Source organism: Zootoca vivipara, chromosome 15 (genome assembly GCF_965207765.1).
Source record: "Zootoca vivipara chromosome 15, rZooViv2.hap1.1, whole genome shotgun sequence".
Lineage (NCBI taxonomy): Eukaryota > Metazoa > Chordata > Lepidosauria > Squamata > Lacertidae > Zootoca > Zootoca vivipara.
The window spans coordinates 29,288,319-29,311,594 of NC_142598.1; the positions used below are offsets into that span (position 1 = coordinate 29,288,319).

Below are 23,276 nucleotides of genomic sequence, written 5' to 3' on the forward strand. Positions count from 1 at the left end.
TTAACGGGAAATAGAAAAGATAAATTACAAAAATTAAAGAACTTCCAATTCTCTTCATTTGTCCACTATATATAAAAACAATATTCACTTCATCCACTCCAAAATAACGCCTAACAAAAACACTTTCTATAAACCAACATTATCTTCAATCCCCAAATCCACGTCATTGTTTCATTTTCATGCAGAAAGTCTATGAGAAGTTTCCAATCTTCAGTAAATGTTAACAATGACCTTTCTCTAATTAAACATGTCAATTTTAATTATCATGGCTAATGCACTTTGATAGATCTTCTTGCAAACTGGTGTAATCCCATTTAAGACAGTGGCTCTCATAACATCCTGTAGCAGTACATTTGATAAGGTGATTGCACATCCAAACACTTTTTTAAAAAATCCATCAGGAAATGCTACAAGCTCAAAGGTCATTTGAGTTTATGTATCTTTTCCTGTATTGTGCCATTTCCATGAAGTCAATTTCAGATGCAGAAACCACACTGTGTATAGCAATCCAAACAACACAGATTTATATATATAATCATTACAGTACTGACTGTTTTCATATCAATTCTCTTTCTAATAATTCCTAGCATGGAATTTGCATTTCCCCCCACTGCAGTTGATACTTACATTGAGCTATTCACCACAAACCCATAGCCAGAATATATCTGTTTGTATCAACATAAATCACCTAACATTTAATGCTGAACTTTATTGGGCATTTTCTTGCCCATTCAGAAGAAGTCCTTTTGGTGTTGTTCACAACACACCTGAGTTTGCAACATTCTGAGTAATTTGGTGTGATCTACAGATATAGCTACAACACTGCTCACCCTTAACTTCACACTATTTATAAATAAGATAAAGTTCACCAATCATGATACACATATTTAGAGCATCCCACTGTTTTTTTCCCACACCATTACCCATTTATTCTAACCCTCTGCCTTGTTTTTTTCTAACAAGTGAAGGACCCATAAAATCTAATCCTATGAGTTTTATGTTTACTCCAAAACCTTTAGTGGAATTTTGTCAAAAGGTTTTTTTTTTTAAATGCAAGTGTATACTGTCTACTAATGTAAAGGTAAAGGGACCCCTGACCATTAGGTCCAGTCGTGACCGACTCTGGGGTTGCGCGCTCATCTCGCATTATTGGCCGAGGGAGCCGGCGTATAGCTTCCAGGTCATGTGGCCAGCATAACAAAGCTGCTTCTGGCAAACCAGAGCAGCACATAGAAACACCGTTTACCTTCCCGCTGTAGCGGTTCCTATTTATCTACTTGCACTTTGACATGCTTTCAAACTGCTAGGTTGGCAGGAGCTGGGACCAAGCAACGGGAGCTCACCCCGTCACAGGGATTCGAACCGCCGACCTTCTGATCAGCAAGCCCTAGGCTCAGTGGTTTAACCACAGCACCACCTGCGTCCCTTATACTGTCTACTAGACCTTCTCTATCTACACATCTCAAAGAGGTTGGTGAGACATGATTTATTTTATTTTATTTCTTTGCTTGTATTTATTGTTTTGCCAGAATTGTTGCTCATTTTTCCCCCCACGATTGAACTAACTGTTTCAAATATTTGATCCAAACTGCATAGTTACACACAGGAGACCAATATTACCAACTTTATATTAGCAATGTGAAATAAAGGAAGGTGGAAGCGGTTAGGTTTCTTTTAAGATATGAATCGGACAAAATTACCAAAGTCACCTCCAGACTGTATTTTGTGGGAGTGATTCAAGAGCATACTGTAAATTCAGGTTTGACAATCAGTAGATTTGTTGCCTGAATGCAACAAATCCACTTCAAAAAGTCTTTTTGTTGTTAGGAAAGTGCCTTGGAGAACAGAATGAAAGAGTGTGGGATGAACAAATGATTAACAGGAAAATTTATAAACACCTCATAAGCAAATCAGGAAGAACATTCGTCATAAACCACAGAATTGGAACAAACGGTTTTTTGGGTTTTCTACAGATTGCTGTTTATTCTGATTTCACAGTAAATAGGGGGTTTTTCTTGAGGAAAAGAGTGGGACAAAAACCAGCCAAACAGACCTGGAAAGTGTGGACCTGTGTGGCGCAAAAGGAAGTTTGGATGAACCTATAGTCTAACTTCCGCATAAGCATCATGCAAGCAAATCAAAATGAATGCTCAATAAACATGTGGTCTAGAAGAGCCCCGAGTGAATCCAAACTCTTAAAACTAAAGAAATTCAAGGCTACAGCACTCAAAAATAAGTCATTCTCTCTCCAACTTCATTTGCTAAATATAGAGCACAACAAACTACAGGCCAGTGACACAACATTTTGTAGGCCCTTTGTGTTTCTACGTATACAATAATAGTATTTTGCAAGAGAAACGCTGCCTCAGAAGAACCCATAGGATATTGCTTTAAGTTAAAAAAATCATCAAATCATTAATATGATTTAAAAATGCATGCAAAAATACATAGACACACACATTATAGCTCTACCCACATAATAGAATTCCCTCTTTTAATAGAATCATCTGAAATGAGGGGGGTGGGAGAATACAAACCCCAGAATTCTTACCATGTAAGACTGGAATCCATTGATAAAGGGGGGAAGTGTAATTCACAGCCAAGTCTCCCAGCTCCAGTGCTCACTTCACTAAAAGAAATTAAGACAATAAGTCAATAAGGATTAAAGCTGCCATTCTTATGTTCAGTTCATGGACTGCAAGAAGATCAAACCTATCCATTCTGAAGGAAATCAGCCCCGAGTGCTCACTGGAAGGACAGATCCTGAAGCTGAGGCCCCAATACTTTGGCCACCTCATGAGAAGAGAAGACTTCCTCGAAAAGACCCTGATGTTGGGAAAGATGGAGGGCACAAGGAGAAGGGGACGACAGAGGACAGATGGTTGGACAGTGTTCTCGAAGCTACCAACATGAATTTGACCAAACTCTGGGAGGTAGTGGAAGACAGGAATGCCTGGCGTGCTCTGGTCTATGGGGTCACGAAGAGTCGGACACGGCTAAACGACTAAACAACAACAAGAATGTGCATGTGCTATATATATTTTAGAGCCTCCTTTAACTGCGTTTTGATTATGGAATCCTATTATCATCTGTTTGCACCACACATGGAGAAAACGATCTAAAACGGAATCCAAAACAAATAAAGAATTGGAGAACGTGAACTGGATGCTTGGAAGGTTAATATGGGTTTGAAATAAGCCTACAAGGGGGGGGGGGCTTGCACAGATCTCACATAGGCAGGCAGTTTTTCTAGATGTGCCACATATGCATTGGTGAATCTGGTCTTGCTGAATGATGCAACGAATGGCGCCAGTGAACCGTTCTCCCATCCTGACTTTAGTACTGATGCAAATAACAAAATCCAAGGGACGTTCTTCTCTCACACACCTAGCATCATGTAAGGGATGGAGCAGCTGCTTTGGTCACTGGCCCTGGTTCCACCATCTTGTCCCCTGCACCCCTCGCAGAGCTACAGCTCCCACAGTGCCCGGGGAACAGGGTCTGACTGTACTACTCTGAACTGTAGCTTTGTGTGGGAAACAGGGGTCTCCCAAAATCTCTCAGTCGGTTAACAAACTACACTTCCGCTTGGGGCTGGTCTCGCTTCAGTGGCGAGGAATAGCCCAGAGCGGTGTGCTCTGTTCACCCACCATGCCCAGACATGGAAACACTGTTTGCAAAGCCGCTTGGGGAGGCTGCATGAGAAGGACACAACAGCCAGGGCTGGCTCAGGGAAGGTGGCATGAGCAGAGCCCCCCACAATGCTCCCAGGCCGATCGCCCCCCTGAACTCCCCCCATGCTACACCACTGGGGGAAACTATGGCTTCTTGGAGTGGCATGCTGCTGCTTTAAATGTATAGTAGTAGTAGTAGTAGTAGTAGTAGTAGTAGTAATAGAAGAGGAGTTTGGATTTGATATCCCACTTTATCACTATCCGAAGGAGTCTCAAAGCGGCTAACATTCTCCTTTCCCTTCCTCCACCACAACAAACACTCTGTGAGGTGAGTGGGACTGAGAGACTTCAAAGAAGTGTGACTCGCCCAAGGTCACCCAGCAGCTGCATGTGGAGGAGCGGAGACGCAAACCCGGTTCACCAGAGTCTACTGCTTTTAACCACTACACCACACTGGCTCTCACACAGGGACCCAAGTTTTAAGGAGGCAAAAAGAGAACTTTCTGTTTTATAGTTCTGCCAAACATAACACATATGGTAAAGTTAAAGGACCTCTGGACAGTTAACTCCAGTCAAAGGCGACTATGGGGTTGCGGGACTCATCTTGCTTTCAGGCTGAGGGAGCCAGAGTTTGTCCACAGACAGCTTTCCGAGTCATGTGGCCAGCAGGACCAAACCGCTTCTGGCACAATGGAACACCGTGACGGAAACCAGAGTGCACGGTAATGTCATTTGTCTTCCCGCAAAAAAACCAAAACAGAAATAATGGGCTAATGCTGCCAATTTCTTCAAAAGTCCAATACAAAACAAGCAGCACGCAAGGGCACAAGATTCAATCAAGTTTCAATCAAGTATTATTATTACATGCTCAGTAGCGCGGAAAACGGGACACACGGAAAACTGGATGTAGAGACACAGGGACTTTATTATATAGGATGCTATCTGCTTGACGTTTTGTTTTGGCTTCTGTGTCAGCACTTGTATATGGTTCTCTTATTGTTTTCTTTTTGGATTAATAATACTTGATTGAAACTTGATTGAATCTTGTGCCCTTGCGTGCTGCTTGTTTTGTATTGGACATTTGTCTTCCCGCAGCAGTGGTACCTATTTATTTACTTGCATTGGCATGCTTTCAAACTGCTAGGTTGGCAGAAGCTGGGGCAGAGCAATGGGAGCTCACCCTGCCATGGGTATTTGAACCGCCGACCTTCTGATCAGCAAGCCCAAGAGGCTCAGTGGATTAGACCACAGTGCCACCCGCATCCCTGGTAGTCACACACATAAAATATTATGGACCCTTTTAAAATATTATCTCCAATAGCTCTTTTTGGATGCCTACAGAGCACTAGGAAAGTGGGAAGTCAGATAAATGAAAATAAATAAACATATACATATAAAACAAAATAAAAGTTAAGCAGGACTGTATGTCTGTGATCAAAACAAAATATAAAAAAAATTCCTTTCAGTAGCACCTTAGAGACCAACTGAGTTTGTCATTAGTATGAGCTTTCGTGTGCATGCACACTTCTTCAGATGCACACAAAAGCTCATACCAATGGTAAACTTAGTTGGTCTCTAAGGTGCTACTGGAAGGATTTTTTTAAATTTTGTTTCGACCAACATGGCTACCTACCTGTAATTGTCTGTGATCAGATAGCTAAAGCAGTTGTTCTACCCACTGGCAAAGCTTCCAAAGTGACAACATCTGATAAGGATGTTTTCCACATCCCCGAATGACCTTGGAAAAAGAAATCCAACTATCCAATGTGTGATTAGCTGCCCTATTAAGGCTAGAGGTTATTTCTGTCTTGTCACATGCAGATATTGAATGGAATGGTCACCTACACCCTTTAACTAGATGTGCAGCCTTTGTGACTTTGTCGTTTGATGAGGTCTCAAGAAATGTGCCCGGAGAAACAACCTCTCCTTTGCCTACCAAGCTGCCAGAACAAGCTGTTCCAAGGCCTTCAGAAAAAGATGGCGTGCACATAATCCTTGCTCCTAGTTAGTGCGGAAGGTCAAGAGAAATATAGCAGCCCTGAGACATGTATCGGGGGAAACCATGAAACCATATCTAACTTAAAACTTGCACTGAAGACATCCTAGTTACCATTAAGATTGCAAATGCACAGTCAGATAAATAACATTGCCCCAATGTTTAATGCTGCTCATCTAGGGTAGTAGAATGACACAACCGCAGATTTATACAGTATTTATTATTCCATAAACCAGTGATCACCTAATTCACCCTGTGAAAAGAAATCCATAATAGTAGTAAGATGTTTTATAGGCAAATGAGCAGCCAGGAAAATGTGTGTGTGTGGGGGGGGGGGGGTTATGTGCTGGAGAACCGTGATAGGTAGAGGTCTCCTTGGTTGTATACACTTCATACCTGTAATCTATCCACTGTCTTTTTACTGTGAGGAAACCTTGAAATAACTACTATACTCACAGCAAACTTGTGGTTTACAGAGGGTAAAAGCAGAAAGTGGAACAGACACACATGGATGCAAGGTGGGTGAAATGTTACTAACTTGTTACACCTGACTTTGTATGAAATACATTTTGATCTGTGATGGCTCTTTCACACATGAAAGCCACCGCTTGTTGTTCAATTACCGAGTGCTAGACATGCATTTGTGAACTCGCTCTACCCAGCAAAGATTTCCAGTTAATCTTCAATATATGTGTGCTGAGGATTACAACCCAAGTAGCAGAGCACTTGTCATAGAGAATTTAATGACACAACACCCTGGCTTGCACATAATGCTAAACAATGATGTGGTGTGGGGGGGGCACAGAGGCAGTTGTCCCGGACACAAAATTGTTGGGGCACAAAAATTCAACACCTGGTGCTGCCTCAATACATCTGCACACTTCCATTGCTGGGCTCTGTTGAAAATGGTGTCTCCATGCAAACCAGGAAGTGACCTCTCCAGACAACAGAACAACTCTTCTTTTCTTATCTCTGGGGCTGCGATCTTCTAGGTGTCATGGACACCAATCAGGTAGTTGAATGTTCATGTGTGCAATGGTCTGTTTTCCTCCCTCCCACCCACCCCAGCACGGCCATGGGCACTGGCAACCCATGCTATACCACTGATGTTAAAATATCATTTATTAAACCTTGATGTGCCATTATGTGTGAGACCTGTCTAGCAGCTAAATTATGTTTGTTTACTGCCAAAAATGTTATCATCTGGAGCCATGGTTCATCACTGGGTCTATAAATCTGGCTTTGTTTAAACTATGGCACAACATTATGTGCAAACACAGCACCTTTCCTTAGGAATTAGGAATAATGGAGTCAGGCAAAGTACTTGGGGGGAGGAAGAGTTCTGAATCCCTCAACTGTAGACTTCTAAGTTGCTCCAAGTATGAGTAAAAATATTTATTTGCCGTAGAATGAATAACTTTTCTACCAAAAGGCTTTAAATTTTTGAGACTTTTAAGACTATAAGGTTGGATGGACTACATCAGTTTATTGAACAGATAATGGAATACCAAGTTTCACAAGAATTCTGGGAAAAATAAGCCTTTTGAAGTATGCTCTATTAATATAAAATGTTGTTCAGAAAGGAGCATGTGAACATGCCCAAAGCCAAACTTCAAACTTCTCTGTACTGACTCATCACACACCACATCACTAATCCCTTCCACCCCTGCATTTTCATAGATTTCTGATCTGGTAATAAATGGAGAGAAGCAGCTTATGCTCAGCATTCAGAAAGTTAGCTGTCTTTGTGGCACAGAAAGCCCATTTCATTTTTGAAAGAGAGTAAAGAAATGCTTAGGGTGTTGAAATAGAAGTAGGGAGGCTGCAGCTTCAAAACACCACTAAGCCAGTCATCGTTTTTCTGCCTAATCTACCCCCCAGAGTTGCTATGGGGTAAAATTGGGAGAGGTGAAGAAAACTATCGTCTCCTTAGAGAAGGGGTGGGGAGCTCCAGCCTGCAGGTTTAATTTGACTCTTGGGAAGCACTTCTCAAAGAGGACAGCTGATTGTCAGTTCTTTGGGAAGTGCTGTGTAAGAGAATTTGACAAGTGTCAATCATGTGACATCATTCAGATGTCAGGTGGTTGATCAGTAGGTTGTCCACCCCACCTGTGAAAGCTGGCCCGTGGGTGTGTTTGGGGGGTGGGGAGAGACAAGGATCTAGCTCAGTGGGCCAAAAATGGTTACCCACCCTTGCCTTAGAGGAAAGGAGATCACTGCAAGAAAAAACACCAACATTTCCTTGCTCATGTTTTATATCGAAATGCCAAAATTGCAAAAAACAAAACAAAAAACAAACCCACAAAAAACCTCACATGAAAAAGGGGAAACTTAAGCTAAACATTAGTGCTCGACAGCTTCACATTTCACCACCCCCGCTACATATTGCTGAATACTCTTCTCTGTCTGCTATACATTTAATTCATTTACTCTTCAATAAGCTGCCCTGCGCTGTCTTGTAAGGAAAGCACTTTAAATTGAATAAATACAGAGGTGCTTTTATACATTTACTGGTGCGCACTCGCAATGTCTCATTTTAGAAGCTCCACTAGTAACAGAAGGTAAAGGTAAAGGGACCCCTGACCATTAGGTCCAGTCGTGACCGACTCTGGGGTTGCGCGCTCATCTCGCATTATTGGCCGAGGGAGCCGGCGTATAGCTTCCAGGTCATGTGGCCAGCATGACAAAGCCGCTTCTGGCAAACCAGAGCAGCACATGGAAACGCCGTTTACCTTCCCGCTGTAGCGGTTCCTATTTATCTACTTGCATTTTGACATGCTTTCGAACTGCTAGGTTGGCAGGAGCTGGGACCAAGCAACGGGAGCTCACCCCGTCACAGGGATTCGAACCTCCGACCTTGTGGTCAGCAAGCCCTAGGCTCAGTGGTTTAACCACAGCGCCACCTGGGTCCCAGTAACAGAAGAGAGAATCTAAAACTAAAAGCCTTATTCCTCTTTCATCAAGAAAAATCCACAAGGAAGCTGAACAGAGCAACTTCTGTTAACATTCTGGAGCAGTATGTGTGTGTGATAAAAAATTAAGCCCACTCTGCATCCCAGCCTCTTGCTCCCCCATCTCTCAGGACTGTCAGCTGCATAGAACAAAGGAAGCGAGTCGGAGGATATGTGTCCACATCCTTCCTAGAAAACTGTGTCAGCTACCACTGCAGGTCTTTGTACATCTACAAACAACTGCCAACGTGACTCTATCCTTTGCATTCCCCTCAGCTTCAGTATAACTTGATGAAGGGGAGGGGGGAATGCCGCTGGTGTTTTTGCTCTACTGTTATATACCCAAGCCTCACCTGTCATCTTTCAGAATCTTGTCCATGACCCAAAAGCATGAACCAGGACCTCATGGCCTGAAGCTAGGAGCTGTCCTCAGAGTCTTGAGATTCTGATCCAGAGTCTGCTTTTAATGGCTCTGTGACAGGCAGACAGCAAGAAGCATTAGGACTAGTCCTGTCTGTGATAAATACTTTCCTAGAAGCCTGTCCTTCTGCCCCTTGCTTTGTCAACAAGGCAATACCTTCTGCCTGCCGTATTTCAGACCTTCTGCCTTACTGCGACTTCCAGTAATTGACATGAGGCTTAGCGAACAGACATTCCAGGCCCAAATACGGATGCAGTCAGCCACAGCTCCAACCCAATAAATGCCTATTGCTTAAGTGATGGTGGGCAATTTGAATAGTATAGAGTTCGGGACACGTAGCCAGTGTTGTGCTATGTACTCCCAACTTCCATCAGTCTCAGCCGTATATTGACTAGGCAATACCGTGTTTCCCCCTTTTTAAGACACCGTCTTATAACTTTTTTTACTCAAAAAAACAGACGGTGTCTTATTTTCAGGGGATGCCTTGTACCTTAAGGCCTCCTCGGAAGGGCCAGGCCACTGGCTCGGGGTGCTGCTGGGCGCTCTGCGCGGCACCGAGGCGGCAGGCTGCTGGCTCGGCGCTCCGCCCAGCGCTGCTGGGCGCTCCGGGCGCTCGGCGCTGCAGGCCGCTGGTTCCGGCGGCGGGGGGCAGGCCTCGGGCAGCTCTCCCCCCAAAAGAAGAGGCCAGGCGCTGCAGGGGGCTCCGAGCGCTCGGCGCTTCGGAGCGCTCCGCTCTGCAGCCGCCGGCCTCGGGCAGCCAAACAAAAAGAGAAGAGGCCAGGTGCTGCAGGGCGCTCCGAGCGCTCGGCGCTTCGGAGTGCTCCGCTCTGCAGCCGCCGGTTCCGGCGGCGGGGCGGCAGGCCTCGGGCAGCTCCTCCCCCCCAAAAAAAGAAGAGGCCAGGCGCTGCAGGGCGCTCCGAGCGCTCGGCGCTTCGGAGCGCTCTGCTCTGCAGCCGCCGGTTCCGGCGGCGGTGCGGCAGGCCTCGGGCAGCTCCTCCCCCCCCAAAAAAGAAGAGGCCAGGCGCTGCAGGGCGCTCCGAGCGCTCGGCGCTTCGGAGCGCTCCGCTCTGCAGCCGCCGGTTTCGGCGGCGGGGCGGCAGGCCTCGGGCAGCTCCTCCCCCCCCCAAAAAAAAGAAGAGGCCAGGCACTGCAGGGCGCTCCGAGCGCTCGGCGCTTCGGAGCGCTCCGCTCTGCAGCCGCCGGTTACAGCGGCGGGGCGGCAGGCCTCAGGCAGCTCCCCCCCCCCCGCAAAAGAAGAAGCCAGGTGCTGCAGGGCGCTCCGAGCGCTCGCTGCTTCGGAGCGCTCCGCTCTGCAGCCGCCGGTTCCGGTGGCGGGGCGGCAGGCCTCGGGCAGCCCAAAAAAAAAGAAAAGAAAAGAAGAGGCCAGGTGCTGCAGGGCGCTCCATGCGTTCACTGCAGCAACAGCAGCCGGTTCCAGGCCCCTCTGGCTGGCTGGGGCGCTTGGCGGTCTCGCATGGAGGTATGTCTTATTTTCGGGGGGTGTCTTAGATTTCACTAATGATAAAAAATGCTGCCATGGCTTACTTTCTGACTACGTCTTAAAAAAGGGGAAACACGGTATATTGCAAATCATGATGTGTGTGCTATGCAAAAACCGTGAAGCCAGTCAGTGCCTCGGCATAGCTCCATCGTTATTTCAGACACTGTGATATATCACAATCTTGAAAACCAGATACCACCCAGCCCTATTCACTACCCCTGATACAATATAGTAATCCCCCCGTTATTTTTTCTCTTTTTTTTTTCTTTTTTGCATTGGTAGCGGTTTGTAATTTTTTTTGTGTCTTTTGGTGTTTAAAGGTGACTGGATGTGTTGTTAATAAAGCAATAAAGATTGAAATGTGAAATAAATACAATACAGTGGTGCCTCGATTTACAAATTTAATCCGTTCTGAAGGCACCTTTTTAAGTCGAAAAATCCGTAAGTCGAAAAACGCCATTGGAAACGCGATTTCCCATAGAAATGAATTGGAAACGTAAAAATTCGTAAGTCGAAGCAACCATATCTAAAAATTCGTAAGTCGAAAAATCCCTATCTAAAACCGCCGGGGGTTTTCCCCCGGATGTCGAGACATTCGTAAGCGCGTGGCCATTACCCCCATTCGTAAGTCGAAAAATTCGGTTGCTGAGTCGTTCGTAAGTCGAGGTACCACTGTATATTAATTCTACTCCCCACCCCACCCCCAATATCTGCCAATGTTCAATGACTTCACAGTTCTTCTATCTAGGGAAGAAGCTACAAGCTTCTGAATTAGCTGCGGCTGATATGACAGCCTTTTCGGGTTCAGTTACCACTACAAATTGCAATTTCTGTTAAAGCTGAGCCTGGCATTCAGTGTTACTTCAGCTGTAGGGTAATTAATAAAAAGGAAACATCACTTGACAGAAAATACCAGCTACCAATGGAATTATATAACATTATGGCCTACTAAACTTTTACGATCCTCCCTTTCATAATCTCAACTCATTAAGTACACAAATGGGATTTGTTATGACAAAAAGGTAAAGAGGGGAAGGTAGGGGAGGGATTGCTTCATTCAAAGAGCACATAGTTTCCATCACAGCCACAATGAATCAACCGAAAGCCAGAGAGAAGTAAACACAAGCATCACCTCTCCTAAGCAGGCACTTAAGGTCTGGGGCTCAGTGGTAGGTCATTTGCCTTAACAGCCAAAGGTCCCATGTTCAGTTATTGGCGTTTCCAGGTAGGGCTGAGGGGGGGGGGTCCCCTCTCCTTAACCCTGGAGAGTTGCTGTCAATTGATATAAGAGGAGTTTAGGAGTTGGAAAATGGTTTTATAAGTTGTGTCTGTCTTTGTTTCTCAATTTGATCCTTTTACAATGGTACCTCGGTTTAAGTACACAATTGGTTCCGGAAGTCTGTACTTAACCTGAAGCGTACTTAACCTGAAGCGAACTTTCCCATTGAAAGTAATGGAAAGTGGATTAATCCATTCCAGACGGTCCGCAGAGTACTTAAACTGAAGCGTAACCTGAAGCGAACTTTCCCATTGAAAGTAATGGAAAGTGGATTAATCCGTTCCAGACGGGTCCGCAGAGTACTCAACCTGAAGCGTACTTAACCCGAAGTATGAGTGTAATTGGTTCTGGAAGTCCGTACTTAACCTGAAGCGCACTTAACCTGATGCAAACTTTCCCATTGAAAGTAATGGAAAGTGGATTCATCCGTTCCAGACGGGTCTGCAGAGTACTTTCACTGAAAGTACTCAAACCGAGGTGTACTTAAACTGAAGTATGACTGTACGTGGTTTTGTATGTACAGTGGTGCCTCGCAAGACGAATTTAATTCGTTCCACGAATCAATTCGTTTTGTGAAAAAATCGTCTTGCGAATCGCGGTTTCCCATAGGAAACTGTATGTAGCTTTTCTTACAGAAGACCTTTGAAACATTAGAGCAATGTGAATGAAGCTTCATAAAGCTGTACAGACCATTTAATGGCACATAGAGGAGGTGTTAAAATGTCAAGTTGATTGTGCTGACGTGGCTGTCTGCACAATAATGATATTCAGGTGTATTATTTATACTTGGTTGCATACTGAGCTACTACCAAAGTGCTATCAAATTCCATGTTTAATGTAACTGAACAATTGCCGAGGCAACATAGCCACATCTGACTTCGAAAGACGAAAGTTCTAAAAAATAACAATAATGCTAAATACACGTAGGTAGCCGTGTTGGTCTGCCATAGTCGAAACAAAATAAAATAAAAATCCTTCCAGTAGCACCTTAGAGACCAACTAAGTTTGTTATTGGTATGAGGTTTCGTGTGCATGCACACTTCTTCATAATGCTAAATGAGGTTGATAAAAAGGAAGCTGAAAGGGAAAGTCAAAGGGATCAAACCTCTTCAGAACACTTGAGGGTTACTCAGTCCAAAACTCAGCTAGCACGCCCACCGCAGACCAGGAAAGTTACCAAGTCCAGGAGGACGCCAGTGTGGTTAATAAGCACAAAGATGCTTTTAAGGGCAAAAAGCTTCCTTCAGAAAATGGAAGCCTTGCCCTAATGAGTTTTTGATAAAAGCAGGCAATAAGGGATTGTTTGTTTGCTTTGAAAGGGAAAGGGAGGATTTGAGGGACTTATAGCTAAAAACATTAAAACCAGCATTACAGTGGTACCTCGCTAGACGAATGCCTCACAAGAAGAAAAACTCGCAAAACGAAAGTGTTTTGCAATTTCAATAGAGACTCGCAAGACGAAGTTTCCTATGGCGCGCTTCGCAAGACGAATTGTTTTCGTCCCATAGGGTGCCTCACAAGACAGAATTTTTTTTCCTGTCTTGCGAGGCACCCTATGAGAAACCACACTTCAATGCGTTCCTATGGGAGCCGCTTCGCAAAACAAAATTTTCGCTATACGAAGTGACTCGCGGGATGAATTAATTCGTCTTGCGAGGCACCACTGTATTACTTTTTAAAATAAAAAACACACATCATATAATCATAGAGTTGGACCATGAGGGTCATCTAGTCCAACCCCCAGCAATGCAGGATTCTTATGCCCAGCATGGGACTTGAACCCACGACCCTGAGATTAAGAGTCTCATGCTTTACCGACTGAGCAATCCCAGCTGTCTCAGAAGCAAGAAACTGACTAGGGAGATGATGATGATGGTGATGATTTATACCCCACCCATCCGGCTGGGTTTCCCCAGCCACTCTGGGTGGCTTACAACAGAGCATAAGGACATTGCAGAGAAGCTGAATGTATTATCTGTGTCCATCTTCACTGCAGAAGACACAGGGCTGACACTCATGCCTAAACTGACTTTTTCAGGCAGAGGTCTTGTCACAGTTGTCTGAAGAACTCTGTGGCAATACTGTGCTGACAAGGGACAACGTTCTTGGCCAGGTATGCCTCCTGCTGTTTGACTTCAGCTTCAAATTCCTATCCAGGGCAGGGGTGCCAACTATAAGGGGCTCTGGGGGCTCAGCAACCACACTGCAGGGCCCCTGACACAACTTCCAGAGCCTCATGAAGCACCGGAAGTCACATCTGAGGCCTCGTGAGACCTCAGAGATGCTTTCTGAGGTCTCACTATGTCTTGGAACCTGAATTCTGGTGGCGCCGGAAGCCAGGTTCCGAGGCCAGGGGACGCGTGTGACATCATGACATCACATGCACTGGGCACCCATAGCCTGGGGCCCAAGTTGGCTCCCCTTCTCTAGCTGCACCAAACGAGCTTGTGAATGTAACCTCAGAGCCTCTGTTTGTAATGTTTGAGAATTCTTTGAGAGCAGGCGAAGTCCCTGCAGACTAGAGGTGGGGAAATGTTGTCCTTAGCTTCAAAAGGGGGAAGAAAAAGAAGACCCAGATAACTACTGATGTTGGTACCAGGAAAGGTCCTAAAACATATAATTAAATGATTGGTTGGAGGTCCCTTCCAATGCTACAATTCTATTTTTCTTAAAGAAACCATGATCCTGCAAAAGTTTGATACTCTTTTCTCATGTATATTCTCCAGATGAGCATCAATAGATGTACTGTATATTTCTCCCCTACTTTGGTTTATTGCCAGTGCTACTTTACGGGCAAGATTTTTGGCGCTAAGATTAAAAACAAAAACATATCTTAAACCCTTAAATAACTTGTAGCTGTGGCAGCCAGCAAAATGAATTTAAAAATGTATCTTAAACTTCTGGTACTTCATTTCATATATTCCCCCCAAAGCACAGAAGAAACTATCTGGGCATAAGAAATGGAAGGGGAAGATAGCCTTAAACCAATCTTTGTTTGATACTGACAGTATGAAGTGGAGAACCCGTTCTAAAGTGTTGTGTGACACCTATACCCCATTATATGCAATTTTTGATTTAACTCAGAATTGACTTATAGTGGGTGAACAGTCTATCCAATAAGCGAATGTCATTGGTAGCCTTTCTCAAGCGGGCACCCAGCAAATTGGCAACATTTTCTACTCAAAAGATATTTTCTGGGATTTCAAGATGCTGTGATTGAATTCTAGCACACTTTCAATTTTACTGATAAATGCCTCAAAAATGTCAACTCACTTGAACCTATCCCCGCTAAAAAACACTCAGGAGTAATAGCTTTCTCTCTTCAGCCCTCCCCTCCCCCAAATCACCAAGACTAAACACAATTTATAACTCTAGAGAACACAACAAAACCATTTAGGGCATTATTCAAGAAGGTAAACAGAAGGTATCCCCACAAACCGGATTCATTTTCTTGTGAAGTTATCACTTTATTTGTGAACTATTCCTTATGAAGTTAGGAAATCCACTGAGACCCTGAGAGACTTTTGAGGCAATAGTTGTCTCATGCAATGTGTGTACAGTTGGTTTTCATTTGCTGTGGGAGGAGGAAGATGACTTCCATCAAGGAAATTCTTGTATTGTAAACAGGTTGTATTTCCCTATGACTTGAAGATGACAATATTTTCATACAGAAGAAATGATATGCTCCTTGTTCATGCATCCATTGCTATTAATTATCATAATTGTAACACCATGAATCCACAGCACAATCCTACAATCCCACAATCCTAGGAAGCCAAAGTGAGTTCAGCTGCTTAATTTATTACTATACACTTACTATATCCCACTTTTTCCCTCAAGGAGCTCTCCTCCTGCTTATTCAATCCCCACAACAACCTTGTGAGGTAGTTCCCAGAATTCCTTGGGGGAAGCAGGCACAGTTTAAAGTGGCGTCATAGTGCTTTGAATGTACGGCGTGAACGTGGCCATAATTGTATCTCGCCCATCATTTGTACAGTGTAAGAGGAAAAAGTCTATGTCATCCAGTTTCCTACTGAAGCAATGGACCCCCAATTCCTGGACCCCAAACCTGGGAAGTAACTCCATGATTGTGCTTGCCAGGGACTGGCTGGACACAGGGGATGGCTGGATTCTTTTTTTAAAAACAAACAAACAAACATAAAACACATACATTTACACAAAACACATACACAAAACACCACCTTATATTCATAGCATAAAACATACCCACATTACTCTATATAATACCTACCTATACTATACATATCAACATACCTACACACCTACCCCACACGGGACACCCACCATGTGACTTGACTTCCAGCCGTTCTTTTTTAAAAAATCTCCCACTCCCACCCTCTAAGGCTCAGGCTGTCAAATTGTATCTCTGCCCAGCAGTCAACTTGTATCTCAAAGTTGCTCTATTGAAGAGCAACCAGACATAATTATATCCAATATGTATCCAAAAGAAGGGAAGTTTCTTATGTTTCAAAGTTACTAAATAGTCTCCTTTAGCTGCTACTACTGTGCTCTACTCCCATTCACAAAAAGTTCCCATGCAGAGCCTGTCACAGAAAACGGAAGCTGACTTCCTTTTTGGCATCCGTTTTACCAAATCAATAAATTTATCACAAATTTCTTCTTAAAAAGCTTCAATTGGTTTTTACCACTAATTGGAAAGCCCGCTGCTTACGGTGATGGATGTGTGTGGCTTTCGGCTGTAGGGTGTGATGGAGCTGTGAGCGGACTCAAGCCTCTTCCCTGTGCTCCCCCCGAAGACACCGGGTAGAGATCGTGGATTCAGCAAGCTCCCTCGCTCTGCTGGACCCCTGGGATTCCCACTCGTCCATGGGGGGTTTTATGAGGAGGCACCTAGCCCTGGCACTTTCCCCCGAAGCCCTAGCAGCCAGGACCGTGTCGTCCTTTTACGGAGAAAACACAGAGCGCACTGCCATTCCTCCGCAGCAGACCAGAAGTCTGACTTCCAGCCATTCTTGTTACGCTACGGTAGCATACATGAATAAGTTCTTTATTTTCCTTGGCAGGTCTTGTCCTAAAATCCCTAACAAAAATGCTTCTGTTTTTTGTTTTGTTTTTACAAATGTCATTTTAAACATCTTTTTCAATTCATTATATATAATCTCCCTATTTTTTTTTAACTTCTCTACATTCCCACCACATATGATACAAAGTACCTTCTTTTTCTCTACATTTCCAACATATGTTTGTCCCGGTTTTGTACATTTTTGCCATTTTTACTGGTGTAATATACCATCCATACATCATTTTCATATAATTCTCTTTCAAGAGAGAACAGTCCGTGAATTTCAAATTTATGTTCCACAATTTTTCTCAATCCTCAAATTGTATATTATCTCCTAAATCTTGTGCCCATTTAATCATAACTGATTTGACCTCCTCATCTTTCGTTTCCCATTCTAGCAAAATACTGTATGCAGTAGCTTCACGTCTTCTACTATAACCTCCTTTTGGAAAATAGAAATTGTATAACTAAACCCTTTTTAAGAATCCTTCTTAAACATCTTTCATTGTCTGTAATGCAGGCAACTCTGAAAATGGTCTTTAATTTCTTCATAATCTTTCAATTTCCATATTCCTTCTTGATCTTCCAATAAATCTCTATATGTAGGCCACTTTCCCTTTTTGCCAAGCGGTTTGAGCAACGAAGCTTCTATCGGTGATAACCACCAAGGTGTTTTTTGCTCTATTAAATCCTTATACCTTTCCCACAGTCTAATTAATGATTTCCTAATTATATGGTTATAAAATCATTTATGTACTGTCCCTTTCCCATACCATTAGTATGCATGCCATCCATATCTATTATCACGTCCTTCCAAATCTAATGCTTCTTCCTTTGCCAGTTTTATCCAGTCTTTAATCCAAACCAAACATGTCGCCTCGTAATATAATTTAAGGTCTGGGAGGGTGAAGCCTCCTCATTCTTTTGTATTTGTAAGTATCTTATGTTTAATCCTTGGCCTCCCCCCACCCCACCCCAGACAAATTTGGAAATATCCTTTTGCCATCTTTTGAGGCAATCGTCCTTAACCATTACTGGGTCTGTCTGAAAAAGAAAGAGCATTTTCAGTAGCACATTCATTTTTATTGCCACAATTTTTCCTAATAGGGAAAGGTTCATTCTACTCCAAATTTCTAGGCTCCTTTTTATCTCACACCATACTTTTTTCATAATTATCTTTATATGCATTTATATTTCTTGATATTAACCATATCCAGAAATATTTTACTTTTTTATGAATTTCTATCTCAATACTTTGCACCAAATCTTTTTTCTCTTCTTATTTTAGATTTTGAACTAATAATTTAGTTTTATTTCTATTTAATTTAAAGTTCTATTTAATTTATTTCTTTAATCTCTTCTTCTATCTTAACTTTACTCTCCTTTCACTGACTGGATTCTGAGGAGCGGGCACAGGGAGAACAGGGGTTGGAGGCTGACTTAAAACAAGGGATCAGTGACCCAGGGGAACCTGTAGTATCCAGGAGATGAGAGTCTGAAGCAGGGGAAGCTTTAGGATTGGAGAGTGAAGAACAGGGGCAGGAGGGAGGGAGATACAGGTCAGGCTGGTGTGAAGTCAAAGGCTTCCACACCTTCTCCTCCTGGCCCCACCTCACCTGCTCCACTGTCTCCAAAGAGGATATGCCCGTGCTGCACTCCTGGGCACTCCTGAGGGGTGTGTGGCATGGAGAGTACCCTTCCGGGCACAGGATAGCCGCTCGGGTGCCCAGACTGGCGTGCACCCTGCAGCCAGGGGCGGAGTGAGCCACCCACGGGGGCAGAGCAAGCCGCCTATGGGGGCAGAGCAAGCCACCCATGGCAGACATTCGGCGTGCAGCCCACCCACGACTCCCAAGTCTCCCCCAAGCTGTCAAAATGAAGGGGGAAAGGGGGAATGCCGCCAGCAAAGCGGCACAGCTCTCCTCTTACCCCGACGGCTCAGGGTAGGCTTGGGAGTCACAGGCGCGCGCCACGCTGAATGCCACACCCCCCCTCAGTGAGGGCACCCGGGGCAGTACGCCCCCACTGCCCCCTTCCTATACCCCTTCTCCCAAGACCAAGGGAGGCCTGAAAAAGGAGGAGCAGAAACAAGTTACATGCAGGCAGAGTCTTCACCTGCTTGTGCGCAGCTCAGGTGAGGGAGATGAGGTTAGAGGCAGGGCCTCTCTGTTGCCAAAGCTGCCTCACTGGGTGCACATCTAGGAGTAGTTGAGAGATGGATCTCACATCTCCTAATTTGTAGGTGTAAGGGACCCAGGTGGCACTGGGGGTTAAACCACAGAGTCTAGGGCTTGCTGATCAGAAGGTCGGCGGTTCAAATCCCTGCAACGGGGTGAGCTCCCGTTGCTCGGTCCCAGCTCCTGCCCACCTAGCAGTTTGAAAGCACATCAAAGTGCAAGTAGATAAATAGGGACCACTTTGGCGGGAAGGTAAACAGTGTTTCCGTGCGCTGCTCTGGTTCGCCAGAAGCGGCTTTGTCATGCTGGCCACATGACCTGGTAGCTGTCTGTGGACAAACGCCGGCTCCCTCGGCCTATAGAGCGAGATGAGCGCCGCAACCCCAGAGTCGGACACGACTGGACCTGATGGTCAGGGGCCCCTTTACCTTTAATTTGTTGGTGTATTTTTGGCGATAAATACTTAATTCCTCACTCTGGACATTCCTTGCTTGACAGCTCCATGACAAGCACTGGAGCATCATTGGGTGGGGCCACATGGATGCGGCTCCCACTCTGCATTGGCAACATATGAGCGGCCTCCTGTCTTAGGCATGAAATATATGTAACAAAATTAAAACAGAGCTGATGGTTTTCTGAGAAGGGCAGCCATGCTAGAAAGCTCTCCTGTCATGTATTTCCTCCTTGCACTCCAATGTCAGGCAGAAAACTCACACCTATTGTGAGGTGGCTTCTTTTCAATTTCCAGACCAGCAAGATGGCTGAGTCCCCTGGGCAGCAAAATGGGTAATGCTAAAAATAGCAAACAATACCACTGCCTGCCTCCCACAAAAAGCCGGGCACAAGTTCTCTAGAATTCTGCATAGCAACTGCAAAACCAAGCACCACAGCAGCTTAACCCTGATTGACCTGGACTAGAGATTTAGATTCCTAATTCTCACCACCCTGGGCGCCTTATAGAAAGGCATTATATAAATGCAATTAAATAAATAAAGGGGCCTGGGGATCCCTTAAGTAAGGGCAAACACTGCCTATACAAAGAGGCGATTGCAAGCTGTGCTTTCCTTTGAAATACTGGAAATGGTGTCATTAACATGTGAGGCATCTACACACATGCCAGAAAATGAAGAAGGAAAAGATCAGCACCTAAAAGCGGGGAAGATATTTGTAAAGATCTGTACTTACTGGGAGCAGAAAGTTAATAGGCTCCATCAACTGTCAAGGCTCTGTAAGCAACCCCTGAAATATTTGCTGCCAAAGTGTTCTTGCTGTCCAGCACAGAACAATCTTCTCCAAGAGGAAGTGATTTAATAAGATAGGCTCATCGAAAGGAAATTTCAAAACTGGATGGAGAAAAAGAATGAGATCAGCACCGGGTGCAGCAGAATTGCTATTACTAAGGGTAGTTCTGATTTTGTAGCTGATAGGAGTGTGCTTCTGTGAAGGTATCAAAGGTATCACATCCTTCTTAATTTATCTCTGTTTGAGAAAAGCTGAGTAGGTCCCTTTTTTTCCCCTTGCTGAACATTTAACACAAATTAAATTACGGCCATAAAACATATCACTTTGCCATTTTGACTTTCCTATAAGATCATAAACTTGAACACAAAATATCCATTCTTTCCCCACTCTTTTTATAGTTTAAATCAGATTTTGAAACATTGAAGATGTATGATGCTGTATTATTATTATTGTTATTAAAAAGGAATATAGATATCAGTTGGAGAAGCAAGCCATTCCAGTCCATTGAGCAAACTGCTGATTGAAGACCAGAAATCTGCTGCTAATCATCTGGTCTCATTATGTAATTATATAATTGACCATAATTGTAGACCTTTGCAATATGCACTCATTGCTTCAAAATGGTCTCAGAAGAGTAGTTATAGATAGTGTAATCAAAGTGTTAGGAACTTTCCCCCTCCCCTGAGCTTTTGTACTATGAACGTACAAGATGATTAGGACTGCCCTTTTGTTTTTCTTTTCTTTTGGCAAACAACATTTAGTTTCTGTTGTCTTGCCCCCATTGCCACTTCCCCAGAAGAGCAACCCCAGTCATTTCTAAAATCTTACTAGAGGCTGGTCATAAATTCTATTCATTTTTCTCTCTCCTTCAATACTGAGGAGCAGAAGCGCACTCAGCTCTATTAAGCGATAGATCTTGTTTTTAGGATTTCAACCTAGATTCCACATTTGTGTTAAGGCAGCAGGTGCTATGCTAAGTTTAACTGCAGCAATGCTCATTTTTAGAACACCTCTTGCCCTCATAACCCAGAATGAAGACATGAAACTTACATGGATGAAGGGACACAACTTATTGATTAACTAGAGAGGATCTGCAGTATCCAAACCAAAGGCAGCTTGGCTACATGCAGGGAACTGGGGACTAAAGAGATAGATGGGAAAACTCTTGAATCAGGGAATGCCAACCTGCTTGAAGACCCTGCAACTACTACAGACACAGGCCTCTTGTTGCCCACTCTTTTAGGTATATATTCCATACCCTACAACATTTCTCCGGTAAAATAGGGGTGTCCTATTCAATAATAATAATAATAGTCACATAGTTATGCAATTACTATCTTAGTCTGGCTCACTGGAAGGACAGATCCTGAAGCTGAAGCTGAGGCTCCAATACTTTGGCCACCCCATGAGAAGAGAAGACTCCCTGGAAAAGACCCTGATGTTGGGAAAGATTGAGGGCACAAGGAGAAGGGGACGACAGAGGATGAGATGGTTGGACAGTGTTCTCGAAGCTACCAACATGAGTCTGACCAAACTGTGGGAGGCAGTGGAAGACAGGAGTGCCTGGCGTGCTCTGGTCCATGGGGTCACGAGGAGTCGGACACGACTAAACAACAACATCTTAGTCTGAGGGAACGACAAATGTGACAGAAGAACCTCATGAGCTCCTGGGATAGAGCTAGGGCGGTCCCTTGTGTCACCAGTTACCACAATATTGCTACTCAGGTGTCATCTTGCCCTGCAGAGAAGAGGCCCCTTGACAATATCTTGCCCTGCCCTTACTGTAGGCAGCAGGCATCTCCCAGGCATTTCCACAGCTACAGTAGGTGCACCTAGAATTTCAACACCTCAGGAAGTGGCCATGTTTACCTTTCATGCCTGGGCATCATTAATGCGCATAAGGGCTAAGCATACACCTGGCTAGGCATATGCTTGCCTCCCATGCCAGCATTATCAGGTCATAAAGTGCAGCCATTCATAAAGCCATATCATAAAGTGCAGCCATTCAACCCAAGGAACCCCTCAGATTTGGCGTACAGCTATGTCACCACTCTGATGTCGGGAACAACCATGACAAACTGTGCTGCAATCTCAACATTTTAGTTAGGCCTGGGATATTTGCCAGACAGTATCAGAAATGTGGGCTTTTCCTATTGAAACCATACATCAGTTGAAGTGGGCAGAATGCTTATTACATGAATGCATTATCTGTGAATGAGAGCAAACTCACCGAGTGATGAGATTATCAAGCAATCAACTTTGCTTGTTAAGAAACAGAGAACACTGGGCACAAATAACCTATTTTACAGCAACTGAATCACTTATTGCATTTTAATGTGAATTTTAAAAGGCTCCTTGTGTTAGAACAGGCGCCTATAAATTATTAGGTTTTTCTGTCTTGTGACTTATCTCCACCAACCACCTCATGCCAAGCTCATCTTTGCACATTCTTTAGACCATTTATTCGGTTTTCCTAATTTTAATGAGATGTACGAGTCAAAATTAAGACAAGTAAGTGTTTCAAAAGGAAGGCATTAGTTGACCCAAAAACTATTGGGTGTTTTTGTTTTGTTTTTTGTTGGGGGAGGACTTCAGAGGAGAACCTTAGAATCACAGAATCATTCTTGTAGCTCATTTATATGCTATTTTTATGGGTTGTCAACTGCCAAAGTTTGGGCATGCTTGGATTTAGTAAGTGCTAGAATTTAAGCAATGCTTGGAGGGCTAAACTGGAAGCCAGACCTTTAATAGCTGGACTCAGCTTCCCTCGTTCCGGGCAGGCTGCTAACAGCTGAGTTGTTAAGCAAAGAAAGGGGGCAGGAAGATGGGTGGTGAGCAAAGCAAAGGTTCTGTGCCAGCTGGAAAATAGGCGATGCCCCCTCCCTTAGTTCAGAGTTGGGTGGAAGAACAAAGGCCAGTAGTAGAGTCTCAGGATTGTAGTTTACTCTGGTGTACTCTAAGGAATTTCTTTTCCCCAGTGGGTAAGAAGCT

The 23,276-nt window shown here is 44.1% G+C and overlaps 1 long non-coding RNA gene across 1 annotated transcript in view; it reads right to left on the minus strand.

Annotated features, from left to right (window-relative positions):
* Positions 1-1,524: 1,524 nt before the first annotated feature.
* LOC148683432 (uncharacterized) overlaps positions 1,525-23,276 on the minus strand; it is a 229,882-nt gene continuing 208,130 nt past the window's right edge. Inside the window, exon 3 of the long non-coding RNA XR_015947179.1 lies at positions 1,525-2,629. This is a non-coding gene — a long non-coding RNA (uncharacterized LOC148683432). The remainder of the gene's footprint in view (positions 2,630-23,276) is intronic.